The following is a 13456-nucleotide window of genomic DNA, read 5'->3' on the forward strand; positions in this document are numbered from 1 at the left end:
AAAAGACGTTATACTCTTGCAGCATAAAGAGAATCTGTCCGTAGATAGGCAAGGCCCTGGAGTGAATGTATGTTAAACTATCCCTTTGATGGAGGGCACAGTTCATTAGTCTGTGACTTGGTTGCATCTTACTTGAGGTCATGAGAGGAAAACATATGAGCAGGGGGATACAAAGACAGACAATTCCCTGCTTTAAGAAGCAGGAGTACTGTTACTGCAGGAGTGTTGTGAATTTAGGTTGAAGACACACTGTGTCTAGCAAACAACAGACAGAAAATTTTAGGGAAAACTGTTTCTATAAAGGAAAGCCTTTAACAGGATAGTGACAATAACTTTGAAAATCGGTAGTTTGTTCAATAAGATCTAGTGTAAGACTTATGTGTTGACTGTTTCTGAATTAATGAATCCCTATAGGAAAAGTTTCCAAAAAAACTGACCATGAAAATGGAATGGTCCCACAGATCTGAAAGAAGCTCAGTACAGACTAGCTGACTAGTATTTGCCAGTATTAGAATTGCTAAGTTGAGCTGTTTTGACATCATTTTACATTTCATGCATGTTGTGGTTTTACCTAGCAGGCAGCTAAACACCACCCAGCTGTTTACTCATTCCCCTGCTGGAATGGGATGGGGGAGAGAGTCAGGAAAAAAAAAACCAAAACGATTAGTTGAGATAAAGACAGTTTAATAGGACAGAAAAGGAAGGGATAATAATTATAATAATAAAAATTATTATAAAAGAACATAGAAAATAAGTGATACACAATGCTTGCCACCTGCTGACTGATGCCCAGCCAGTTCCTGAGTAGCAGTCACCATGCCCCTGCCAACTCTCCTCAGTTTATACACTGAGCATGATGTCATATGGTATGGAATATCCCTTTGGCCAGTTTGGATCAGCTGTCCTGGCTGTGTCCCCTCCCAGCTTCTCATTGGCAGGGCATGAGAAGCCAAAAACTCCTTGACTAGTGAAAGCACTACTTAGAAACAACTAAAACATCAGTATGTTATCAACATTATGCTCATACTAAATCCAAAACATAGCATTGTAACAGCTAATAGGATGAAAATTAACTCTATACCAGCCAAAATCAGGACAATGTCTTAAATTTAACTTACATTAAAATAAAAATTAAAGTCTGAAATTATACTGGTACCAGATTTTGTGAGATTTTGATTTTGGCATTTTTTAAAAGATGTCCTAAAGAAGTTTCTAATACATATCCAAAATCATAGAATCATAGAATGGTTTGGGTTGGAAGGGACCTTTAAATGTCATCTAGTCCTATAACCCTGCAGTAAGCAGGGACATCTTCAACTAGATCAGGTTGCTCAGAGCCCCGTCCAACCTGACCTTGAATGTTTCCAGGGATGGGGCATCTACCCCCTCTCTGGGCAACCTGTGCCGGTGTTTCACCACCCTCATTGTAAAAAAACTTTTTCCTTAATACATAGGTCTTCAAGGTTTGCAAGGACTAACAAGAAAAACCTTTACTTTCAAAAGGTCTGAAGAAGAGACTGTTTGATCATACTGAAAACTGACATAACATTTCCTAAGTCAAAAAATTTTGTTAGAGGTTCTCTGAAATCATTAGAGAAACCAAAATTGTTCTGCACTGGTCAGTAAATAAAGGAACCCTTCATCTGTAAGGACCTAGCAAGGCTAGTTCAGATGTTTACCACACCCTAAAATGAAGATGTGTGCCTTAAAATGAAGTGTATTATAAACTCTTGAGGTTTCTTTGGAGATTTTTTTTTCCAAATAACATGACAGCAAATGAAGCTGGGGTCAATGAGCTACCTACTTGCCTTCTTTAAATATTAATAATCTTCTGATAGTTGGGATTTTTCCAGTGCTTCAAGATTTAATAAAAATGAGCATTAGTAGGCCAGAAAACTCCACACTTAACTTATTTTGGTGATACTGCTTGCAATTTAGCCATTTAAAAAATGTTTATTCCTAGTAGATGTTGTTTAACATCCTCCACTGTTGCTAATGGTCTGGAAAGTGCTTCATCATGCTTGTGTGTTGCAATCAATCGTCCTGTTATTTCTTAAATACAGAGAAAAAACTTGTTGAACACTTCTGGTCTTTCTGCTTTACTTTGAGCAATATATATCCATCTACTAATGGACTCAAATTATTCTTCATTTCTTTAAATTAATAAACAAATAGCAACAATTCTTCTTCTTGTCATTACCTCCATTAGCCATGGATTTCTTTGTTTATTTATCTTCCCTTACCAAGATATTAAAATCCTTAACTTTGAATCTATATTAATTGTTGAACACATCTCCTTCTCTTCCATTCATAAAATACTACAATCTCTTATTGCTGCTTTTGCTTAATGAAATTTTGTCTAATGTCATCCTTTCTCTTTATTATGGAATTCTAGCTGTTAAGACAATTAACTCTTCTTAAAGAATTTTAAGTTCTAATTCATATTTTTTCTGTCTTTCTTCTTTGGTTGAATTACCTCAAGCTTTAGGAAATTTTCCATTTACAAGAAGTGGGCACATATTTACTGCTGATTAGAATGTTTCTTTGTTTGCCCATTTTAAACAGAAGTAGGTCAGGTTCACTGGTTCCTAGGCAACATTGAACTGACTTGTCAATCCATTAATGTACCTTGACCTCTCACAATGAGATCCTAAGGAGATATCTGGTGGCAGAACTAGCCACCTTAGGCATATATCAGTTCCAAATCAATATACAAAAACCATGTAGTATTGAATCAAACCTGTAACCAACTTACCTTTGTCTGTACATATACACACTTCCTGGGCAGAGAAAATTAATGGATTGCAAGAGGGAAGTCAATTCTTTGCATTTTTTTCTTTTTTTCTCAAAAAAATGTGAACAATATTTTGTAATGACTGGTTATGAATTTTTTATTATTAATATTTATACACGTAATCCTATAAACATAACTGCAAAACGAGCGTTCTCATTACAGTTCCAACTCTTACTGGAGTAAAATATGACCCTTCCTAAAGCCATAATACTGATGATTTAAAGTATGTAGTCTTGAGGTAACTCCATCATGGATTGCCTGGTAACTCCTGGCAGACTATTAAGGTTATTAAAACATATTCAGATTAGAATGTATTAAGGATGACATCGTGCTACATCAAATGAATATTTTATATCTATATTTATAAGCAGTATAGGTAGGTGTGGTGCATAACACCTCCAGAAACTTCCTAGATACCATGCGCAAAAGATGCAATCTCTCTGTGCTTCATTTCCTCCATGGGAGTGATTTCCTTTGCCATATTTTGAGTTGTGTATTTAGATAGAAGGCTCTTTAGCACAGTCTGTCTCCTGTGTTCATGTAGTCTCAAGACCCTGACTTCCTGTGCCTCTAGGCTCTGTGATAATACTAATAATTAACTGATTCACTAGATTTATAGTAGAGATGCTTTTGAGGTACATAACATGGGTTATGTTTTAATTAGTTTCTTGTACTGAAGTCATCAACAGAACAGCTTACTTCTTTCCAGGCCACTCCTATGTGCTGAAGTTTGGGGTAGTTAGATGCCAAGTTTTCAGCCAAACTAAGATCTGATTGTTACAGTAAACTAATCACAGGGATACAATACATTGAAAGTGTTCTAAGCCAAGTCCTGTTTATTTTACAAAAAAATTCACAAAATTGCTTAAGGCTTTTTAAGGGGACCTCTTATACTTTCCATATATCAGTAAGTCATTGCCAAGTATTTGTGTACACATGCTGCCTTTTAAATTCCACTTAATAACTAGAATGCCTTTTTGTTATAAAGTTTAAATTTGAAGTCCAAAGGATTTTTGTATTTTCCATTTTATTAGTCATTGTTCTTCTTTAGTCTAAGATATCCAAAGCAATGGCTTTTCAGAAAAAAAATCTGGATCCCTGATTTATGAATTAAGAATGATACTTGCAAATCTGATAATAGTTCTCATACAAAGTACTATCTTTTAATGGTGTAATGATGTATTCCCTTGGCCTGGCACATATGTCTTCTTGCATGGTTTCTGAAGCTTAATAAAGTCCTACTTTGTTACTCTGTTGGGCATATATTCCCCCAGGCATAATAAATTACTTAAACTGTGAATAAACCTCCAAATATTAAAAATGTGCTCTTGCTGATAGTTACTTAGACATATGAATATATGCATCAACAGCAACAGGACTGTTTGCCAGAGCAAGGACTGATCAGCATATGTAATTGTTCCACTGTTGGCTCAGACGAACTACACTGCAAGCTGGGGAGACAGAAAATTTCTAGCTTTTCAACTGCAAATGACTAAAAATATAATTTTTTTTTCAGAACATCTGACTGTATCACTTAGTCCAACTGTAAAGTTCCAGAAAAGATTTTTGGTCACTAACAAACTATGAATTCTGGCAAGCTTAATGCAAAGTCCAGCTAGAGATAAAGCAGAACTGTAACAGCACTTCCAGACACTTGATTGACAGAGCCCTTTGTGGTGCTGCTGATTTCAGGGGGTGAAAGGAAAGATTCTACACAGATCATACTGGCTGTCTCTGCTTCTTTCTGCTGAATATTATTAAAGGAAACAAAAATATTTCATTTAATATTAGTTTCCCAGCTAAGTAATTGTTGTAATTTCCTTTAAGCAACGATAAGAACAAGACAGAGTAGATGGGTTCAGGGAAAAATCTCCCTTTTAAAATATGATTTTCCCCACTGATAACCTGCCTTTGCAGTATAGATGGAGAAACACACAGTTGTAAAGGCTGAAATACTTTAGCAGTCCTACAGGAGGCTCACCATCCAAGTGGTTTGTACAATTTCAAGGATATTATTATAGCTAGTGACCTTATTGCAAACTTAATTACTTCAACAAAAATAATTTCTGTTTTGTTCTTTTCAAGAAGTATACTGCTCCTGCAACATCTGCACACACAATAATGTATTTAGAAAGTGCTCATGCATTTTGAGCAAGGTTTGATTAAAGCTGCTAGAATAATCAATGTCTCTGCATAAAAATTCAGTCTAAATCCTAGCTTATAGAGTCCTTCTGTGGCAATGTAATAGCTGACAGTATGGCGAATGCCACAGTTGGAGGTGAATCAGCTGCAGCTTGCAGCATGCATACAGGCCTCCCAATTGCTCAAAGAGACAATACAAAACACAGTAAAAAAAAAAAACAGAATGTTCTAAGGGAAGATAATGCAACATCCATACTGTTACAAGTGAGGCCTTGCTTAAGAATCTGGAGGAATCATCCTGACAGAAAACCTCCAGGTGATGCAGTATGCTCCCAGCACAGGACTGAGAACAAGAACTGCTTTAACAGATCTCTCTGGACTAAAAATCTTAGTTTTAAGACCCAGACCGAAAAAGCGCATGAATTGTTCTGTGCAGGAAATGCGTTTCTAAGCAAATGACAAAAGACTTTCTGTGAGATGTGGCATGAATGTGTCACTCCCAGTAAATCCACCAAGCCTTACAACAATATCTGTGAAATTAATATGAGAATGCATTTCTTGATACTGACTGGTTCAAAGTCATTTACAGAAAGAGCGTTGCCACAGAATGGCATCAGTGAAGAAAGTGTTTTGTGCTCTCCTCTTTCTTCTGGTGCCTGTGCTCTCTGACTACTCCAAGCACTAGGCAAATTGTGGGCCTTGTCCAAAGCCAAATTAGGTCATCAAAATCTTTACCATTGACCTCAGCCATCTCTGGACGCACACTGTAAATGCAGATGTGACCTGGCCCTTCTTGATTAATAGACTTGACATATTTTCCTACTTACCAGGAATATTAGATTGGTAGGCAAGATGGTCTCTCTTTCTTTCCTTTCTTTCTGATTGTATTTGTAGATAGAGCCCTGCGTTCTTTCCCTCTATGTACTGCATTGTTTAATTCTGTCTAGTTACCAAGTTCCTAATTAACATCTAAGTCTGTGCTAAACTAACATGCATTTTATTAGCTATGCTTTTTCAGAGTTACCTAGTAGGAGAACAGTAAAATAAAAGTAAGTGCTCTTAATAGCCAAATTCAGTCACAGCCTTTCTCAGGTCAATTTTATCCTCTATTTTTCCCCCCTATTTTTAGCCTTATACCCCTTTGCACCCTCACTGACCAAACGATCCTATTCTAGGCTACTACCAGCTGTGAGGATTTCAATAAGCAGTTTTCTCTAAGTGCTTTCTCCTGTGGCTCCTGCACCTTTCCTATATAGCTTGCAATCTTTCATATTGAAACAGAAGGTTTGTGATCATTTTGGCTAACAAAAGCACAAATGACAAATCAGACCTCCTTTTGTCAGTGTGCTTGGTGTGGGAGATTCATGTATTCAGGGAGAGCTCTATAGAAGTTCCTCCTTCATCCTTATTTGGAAATATGTCCCTGTATAAATTCACAGCCAAACTAGGGCATGTGTGTATTCAAAATAACTCTGCAGTAGAGGACTGTACAAGGGTAATGTCTCTGTCCAGTGTAAATCTGCTCATCTCCACTGACAGCAGCGTAGCTATAACAAGCTAGAGCAGCAGAGAATTTCAGTCATGGGACAGCTTTCCACTCCAGATTCTGGAGTGCTCATGGTGGCAGTATGGCATTTTTGACCATACTATGTATGAAGACTAACACTCAAAGAAATATCAACCAGGATTATTTTGTAATAGTCTCAGAATACTACTAGAAAAAGCAAAAGCATGCTTTTAAAATATACTGACATTTTTACTGCCAACAATTGAATTTTAACTATAGAAATCTATGCCCTAGAAGAAATTTCATTTGCATAATTTCATTACCATCTAGAAATGCCAGTAATTGACCAACTGTTAGCAAGAAAGTTAAATCAAAGCCTATTGTTTTCCAGTCCAACAGGTGTCTGCAGTTTTAGCCCAATCATGCCTTCAAATATAGGTTTTACTTTATGTGGACTTCTAATTTTACAATCATTAACACTTTTAAAAAACTGAGTATAACTGGAAATTCAGTCCATAAAATGTGGATCCTGCACCTTTTTTCCTTATTAGAATTATTTCAGTAAATTTCTCTTTCCTGTGCTACTCTTTCTAAAGTCATCTGCACGATTGATAAAGAGGCTAAGGTAGTTCATGTATGTAAGGGCATTATCCATGCTTAACGGATGTGAAGAATCTGGATTCTTAACTTCTTGAAATACTGGGTAGAAATTGACTGGTGCAAATTATTAACTGACAGGAATGACACTGGGATCATTTTTCAAACTTACTATATTATTTTATGTTATTTTGTACAAATTTTAAGGCTGCAACAATGATGAAAAGCAGAAGAGTAAAACCCAAATTCACTTTCTTGTTTTGTACTTTAATATTCCAATCCTTCCCAAAGGTATTTTCCCTCTGAAACAGGTACAAGGTATACCATTAGTTGGCTTCTCTCATAGTTCTCAAATTGCTCTGAAATTGGGGCTTTTTTTGGAACTATTTGAAGCTAAAGTATTCAAGCACATACTTCTGCAAATGCAAATTTCCTGGAGGTAGAGGAGAAAGAGATACACAAGACAGGGATATTTACCTCCCCGACCAAGACCAGCTGGTCCAAACTGTGTTGCCATGTGTTGCATTTCCATTCATACTATTGTGTAGTATCAGTCGGCCGCTAGGCAGGCAAACTAATCAAAAGAGTTCATGTATTACACACTCATATGATTTGCTGAATCAGGTACTTCAGCAACAAACTAAGCAAAATAAGTTTCAGAAATGTAGGAAGCCAGAAATCAATGAACCTTGTTTATGGGGCATAAATGTTTCTGTAGTTAATATAATAGTGCCTTGCAACAAAGCACTAGGCTGTGGTACTTTTTATTCTACCATCATGTGCTGCCATCTGCCAGATGTTGCCATGTTTATCCTAACCAGTTGGGTACTTCTGAAGCAGGTGAATGCAGACCTACTTTTCAAGTCAAGGGCTGCTTCCTTCTGCAGGTGCACTGACAAGACTGAGAAATCTCAGAGGATGCAGAAAAAGGAATTTTTGCAGGTTACTGCTCTTTGAAAAGGCACAACACAGACTGTTTCCTCAAGTGTGCTTAAAAGGCCTGTGTCAAGTCAGAAACTGAGTCAGATTCTCTGAGTGCAGTTGCACCATTTTTATATACTGATGCATTTGCAGTCTTAATTTCACATACCTTTTCTTTTAATTTAGGAAGGCAGAGTTTTTAAGATGGAAAGCTGTGTTTATGGGTATCACTTTTCATCTTACTGTGATTTTTCTTCTGTCTTCTTCCTCTCCTCATTCGTGAAGGAGAAGAACAAAACCTGACAACTAGAAAAAAGAGAAAGTGACTTACATTTCAAATATGTACAGCCCAGTATTTGCAGACTCTGATTTACCTTCTGAGAAAGCCTCATAGCAGCTATGAAGCAAAACTCTTTGTCACCATTCATTTTTCATCCCTTTTCTGACTTGTGTTTTACAGGAAAAAGAAAGAGAAATGGGAAATCTTGTGTAAGTTTCTGTAAAGTGCTGAATTCTGATAAGATGGCATTTATGTCCGGCCTCAGGAGTTTTCCTAAAATGTTGCCTCCAAACACTAAACCCCTAGCCTATTCTTGCTCACTTGTGAGCTGGAATCCTGGAACATCCAGGAACAATTTTATCTGCATCCTCTTGATTGTTGAGCTAGAAAAGATTTTGTTCCCAGGATTTTTGGAACATCTAAAACCTTACAATATATACTCAAAAATAATCACAAACTAAGAACAGTGTCCACAGGGATATGTGTTTAGATAATTCATAATATTCCTTTTTTTTTTTTTTTAAAGAAACAGTGTATGACATTCAAATAATTGGCGATTTTCCTTTCTGTGGCTTAAATTACGCAACAAAAAAAATATTGTCTATTTTGTTTACATATAGGGCAAGTTTTACTTACTGTTCAAGACTTGTACTGTCTGGATCAAAAGTTTCTTGAAAGAATGTCTTAAATAAGAAAGTTGTGGCTGTGCTGGGACAAAGTACTCTCAGTCTTAGTGATTAAGCTGAGCCACTGCAATTCAGCAAGGCAGAAAGAACATGGCATTATCTGTCATTCACTGCTCAGGTTATTGAAAGTCTTCAGACCCAGTCCTTGTTGGCAGGATTGGTTTTGTATTTTACCAATTTATTAGATAAGGTGAAATACAGAGGCCAAGGGCTGCAGTCCAGGTTACTGCCTATACTAGAGCCCCTTTCTGGGCCTGCACAGATAGCTATTTGCATTCTTGTACTTTCTGCATGTGTACTCATTTTTCTTTTAAAAATTTCCCTGTCAAGATGAGGAGTACCTTGATTTTGTTCTGGTAGAACATTGTGCTGGTTTGGCTGAGAAGGGGTTAATTGTCTTCACTGTGGTGTCTGTGGTGGTCAGGGGCCTTTCCAGCTTCCCACACTCTGCCGCGGGGAGGGGCGGGGCCATGGCAGGGGCAGCTGACCCCGACTGGCCAATGGGATGTTCATTCCATACCATGTGACACCATGACCAGCATATTAAGGGGGTGGGGTGGGGTGGGGGGGTCAGTTTGTGACTTGGGGAGGTGTGGTGTCAGGTTGTGTCATGTGTGGTTTGTTTTGGTGGTTCATTTCCCCTGCCCCCTGGGTTTTGCGCCTCTCATGGTTTTCCTTTCCATTGCATTTTTGTTGTTGTTGTTTTATTTTAATTACTAAACTGTTCTTATCTCAACTCATGAGTGTTACCCTTCTGATTATCTCCCCCATCCCACCAGTGGGGGAGTGAGCGAGTGACTGTGTGGGGCTGAGTTGCCGGCTAAACCACAACAAACATTTTTATTTATCTTCAAGCATAGGCATAGACCTAAAGATGTCAGCAAGATGCCTCTCACATGGTCAGATATTATGCATGTGCTTAGTGATTTCCAGAACAAAGTTCTCAGCGGAGAATGGTTTGGTTGGAACTGCCACAATCTTGATGAACGGTTTGACATGCCCAGTGAATTTGAGAAAACCAGTATTTTGTCATGTTTTTGTGCACTGGACAAAAAGACAACCTTGCTGAAATGTATTTTTAACAGTGCATGCTTGCTTGTGTTGGTTTACGTTGGACAGGTGCTATAATTTAAATGCATGCCAGCAGAATTTACCACTAAAACTTCTCAATATTTTCCCACTTACCTGAACCTCACTGATGATGAAAAATGCTTGTCTCACCTTCTAGCACTATGTTTCAGTACTTCTGATACAGTCATTGTAATCTCTGTCACTCTCATATCTGAAGTTGGCAAACTCATAGCAAGCCAATTCAGAATAGCAGGACAAACTGAAGTCTCTGTTGTTTATCCCTGAAGCTACTGTGATTCAGGGAGAGTTTACTGACATCTGTGAGACCAGAGGGAGCCTTTTCCAACCTCAGCTGACCCAGTGCCCTGCAGCACATAATAGCCCTCTGTAGTATCCATACTGAAATATGCCTTTTAGGGAAAAAATTACCATTTCAAAATTGCTGGCAATTTAGAGACCTTTAAGCGGAACACCAACTCACACAAGGCTGAATTTCAGTCTTTGGAGCATTACTATCTTCTAACACGCACAGAGCACTATCAGATGCATTGCTCGGTGTCTCTTATTGGAACAGTGTCTCTTCCTTGGGGAAGCTCATTTATTACTCTGGCTGAAACTGCTGTAGAATTGTATTTACTTAATGTGAACCAGTAAAGGGAACCACAGCTTAGTTGATATTAAATGGTGGGAATTATAGCCCAAGGGATTAATTCTAGCAAAATTCTACACTGAAAAGTAAAACTTTCCTCTCAGACATCGTACCTGAGCTGTTCGTCTCAGGGAGTGGATTGTGGAATGATATATATTCATCACACTTGCAACAGAAAAGCAACGTTTTCTGAACTTCCTCAGAAAGTTTGAAAAGATTTTATGTACGCTCAAGAAAAGGTAAAAGTTGAAGCATTATGAAAGGATTGCCTCTTCAACCATGACTAAACGGCTGATTCCATTTGTTGTCAAATTCATTAGAAGTCATGAGTCAGACCCACCCATCTAGTTTGCATTGCTTTTCTGACATGAACGTCTGCAAACCTGGCTAAAGCGGTACTATTCCATGAATTATTGTTGATTAAGTTAACCAGTGCTACCAAAAGTTGCTTTAGGGAAAAACAGGACTCTTTTCCTCTCATTGATTAGTAAAAGAAATATGCTAATTCTTTAGCCCTTCATAAATGAAAAAAAAAAATAACAAACCCTCCTCCTGTTTCTATACCCTGAATTTACCTCATTCCACAGCCACTTATAAAGAGCAAAAATTTCTGATGAATTCCAGTACTAAGCTGCATTCATAGTGTCCTAATCAGCATAACAATACTATCATTATATTTGATTGTTAATTATTTTCTTCTTATATTTAAGATTATTCTCCTCTCTTCTTGGCATCTGATTAAAACAGGAATATCTTGTATTATTTTGCATTCTGCCTTTAGAGGCTTTCATGAGGAGAATGCCAATATCATCACAATTAAAATGAAATGTTCAAGCAGAGCTGTCTCCTTTCAGATATTTGAGTGGAGCTCTGTAGAACTAGTTGCTTTAATTGAAATAATGAATTCAGCCTTCAGTACCCCATGCAGATATTATTTTGCTTTAGCAGCTACATTAAAGGTTTTCTATTAAAAATCACATTAAATTGGGAAATCTATTTGTCTGTATATTGTGAAATGTGCGTGTTGATTTCTCCAATTATGTGTTTGACTTTTTATTATGCTTTGTAATATTTTCAGGAGCATGCACAAAGCATTGAAAATCATAAGGATTTCTACACTTTGGTTAGATGAAAAAATGTTCTTGCAGGTTAAGGAATCTATTTATTCTTTCTACTAAATTTTACTGTGATTTTTGTCTTCTTTGCATGTTCCTTACTGGTGTTGTATTAAACACCACTTTGCTGGTAAGGTTCATAGAATGGCCAAGGGCTGAGGGCAGATCCAGCTGCTATTAAAGCTGACATGATTTGGACTGTGGCTGAGATAAGCTTTTTCTTTTAAAGTTTGATATACTGTTTTTTTAGTCAGCCTTTCCCTTAAAGTCTGATTCAGCTACACACTGAAGTCCATCAGAAGACATTGGCTTCAGCTGAGTTGGATCAGGCCCTCAAGGGCACAGTAAGCATGTTTACACCATGGGTAGCAGCAGCTGTATATTTTTTTCTTTCAAGAAATAGTGGACTTCAACTTTCTGAAGAGGAAGCTAAGACTGATATTCAATACCACCATACTAAAAAGTTAAATTTAAAAAAATGTAAAAATTTAGGGTAATTAGATTTCTATCCTGCTTTTGTTAAAAAGTACCCAACTTATTAAATAAATACAATTGTTTTCACTGGGAAAGTTGGCTGTTCTTTTGTGATCTGAAATATTATTCTCTGTGAATAAAGATGGAATCTACTTGTACAGGTTTTTTTCAGATAAACTTTTTATATAGATATCCACATAATTTATATTTATAAATGGAGCTGTTTAAATTTGTTCATTTGTTGCAGGAGGGAAAAAGCACAAATCTTGCAAAATTTTAAACATGCAATTTTTGAGTACCTTATTTTAATGTTGGTAGTAAATATCCATTAATTTAGAGGAAGTTGAATTCATTACTGTGTCATGTATCTAGCTGATACAATGCCACACAGGGAATTTATCCTATTTTACTTTATTTTATTTTAATTTTTATTCTGTGTTACCTAGAGGCTACAAATAATGCAAAAATCACATTTTTCCAGGAACATTACAAGAAACAGCAGGAACCACAAAGCAACAGAAAATCCTTGAATTAAGGATCATCCAGTTTAAATGAAGGGAAACCTTTTTTTTCCTGATTTGTAGAGTTAGAAAATTTCTTCTGTGATGTATGGGAATTAACTGCACCAAAATTACTGTAATTCACATTCTAAAAATAGTGTTATAGAAGTGTCTTGTTGCATTTCTTCACCATTGTGTAGAATTATATCCCTCCCCTGCAGAGCTACCTAATTCTCTCTATGTATAACAATGCACACCTTACCTATTGGGTTAGGTGTCTGAAGAGGGTATTCTAATCTTGGTCTTTAATACCAGTCACACAAAAAAACCCAATTTCTTTTAAATTCAGTGATTCACAATATAACTTGGACACTTTTATTTTTAAAAAAAATGGTATTTATGAAAGAACTGTGAAAGGAAAAAATAGAACCGTGTTAAAGCTCTAAGTAAGCATGTAAAATGTAAGATTTAAAAAAGAAAAATAAAAGTTAAATTATTAATCCAGTTTTATTATAATATTTATTATATGTTCCTGAACTACTTTTCCTCAGTCTGACTGAGTATAGTTTATATTATTATCTCTTCTCATTTTGTGATGCGTGGACTTACGTTTAATTACTTTTCTTAACATAATATTATTCATTTTGTCCCATTCCCCCTGCTTGCCCCCACAATCATCTGTTTCACATAAAACTGTGAATTTATTTCCATAAGATCTTG

The sequence above is a fragment of the Phalacrocorax carbo genome, chromosome 3 (assembly GCF_963921805.1).
Source record: "Phalacrocorax carbo chromosome 3, bPhaCar2.1, whole genome shotgun sequence".
Classification (NCBI taxonomy): Eukaryota; Metazoa; Chordata; class Aves; order Suliformes; family Phalacrocoracidae; genus Phalacrocorax; species Phalacrocorax carbo.